Source organism: Carlito syrichta, unplaced genomic scaffold (assembly GCF_000164805.1).
Source record: "Carlito syrichta isolate Samal-C Ts95f unplaced genomic scaffold, Tarsius_syrichta-2.0.1 Scaffold123581, whole genome shotgun sequence".
Lineage (NCBI taxonomy): Eukaryota > Metazoa > Chordata > Mammalia > Primates > Tarsiidae > Carlito > Carlito syrichta.
In genome coordinates, this window is record NW_007067677.1 from 504,866 (window position 1) to 506,179 (window position 1,314).

At 42.8% G+C, this 1,314-nt stretch overlaps 1 pseudogene; it reads right to left on the bottom strand.

Moving 5' to 3' along the window:
• Nucleotides 1–202: 202 nt before the first annotated feature.
• On the bottom strand, nt 203–1,000 carry LOC103249843 (annotated as a pseudogene).
• Nucleotides 1,001–1,314: the final 314 nt, after the last annotated feature.

The window sequence follows — 1,314 nt, forward strand, 5'->3', positions numbered from 1 at the left end:
GAGTGATAAGGAAATAACTCATTTAGGCAGCTTTTGTTCTTTAACCCCCAAATCTGCCTGTTGCATGAGGAGATGCCATTTCCCATAAGAGCGAAGTAATGGGATAGGAGGGCATATTCTTCTTACTGAGTCTTTCCAGGAACCAAGGCTTTAAGGCACAAGGTTCCTGGTTCCTTACCACCACCTCCCACAGTTTGCACTCTCATTCCTTGTGCTTCTTCCTTTTCCTCTTTACTGCCTTGCTGCCTTTTGATGTGTGCTTTGCCCTCTTGCCTGTATTACTCCCCCAGTCTGAGGTGTTAGAGACAGAGTCAGATGATTTCTTGTCTCTGTTTCTTTTTCTTCTTTTCTTTCTTTCTTTTTCTAGAATTTCTCATGGGGTCAGACTTCTCAAACTTTGCTGACTTTACCTCTTCCTTCTCGTCTTCCTCACCGAGTATCAGAGAGTATTTGGTTCCATCTGGTTGCATGAAACAATCTTTTGCAGTGGCCTTTACAGTCACACTTCTTTTTTTTAAAAAAATAAAGATGTGGGGTACAATTCAGGGCTAGGTATACAAACGTTGATTATGCAGCTACCCTTGTTTGCAACCACATCTCTTGTAGGTAGTGTTCAGGACAACCTTTAGGATGATATTTTGCCCAGTGTAATCCTGGAAGGACTGCCTCTGCCTCTCTTCTTGCTCAATGATAATGTTGTTGGGTTCGAGGTCTTCCCCAGTCCCTTGGTTGACAACTTTCATGGAGAGGGATACTTTTATCCTATCATTTTCTTCTCTCAGCCAATAAGCTTCACCTACACTTTGTCTCCAACATCTCCTATCTTAGAGGGCTTATCCACTCGACAGGATGACATATAAGTTCCACGGACCAGACCTTGCTTCTGACAACCTAGGATTTTGATATAGGCTCCATGGTCTGTCACCATAGCAACCTCTGCTCAGAAAATAGTGTAGAGAGCAGGCAAGTCTTCCATGGTCTTGGACCTTCTTGAAGTCATCCATAATGTTCTATGGCTCCTCCAGTCTCTTCTACTAAAGTTAACTTAAGTGTCATGGTGTCAGTTCCTGCTCCCCCAGCCATGGCACTGTGTGAAATGCCAAACGCAGTCAGTGCCTTAAACAAGTTTTAAAATTAAAATACCTAGGTGATACCAACATGTACCAGTAGATTGAAGGACTATAGGACAAAGTTATTTGAAGGAGTCATTCCAGTTGCAGCATGATGGGATTCTGTGACATGACTAGATTTGTCATGATGCATTTGATTTGGGCTCTTGAAACCACAGAACCACAGCATACTTCCTGCATGTTT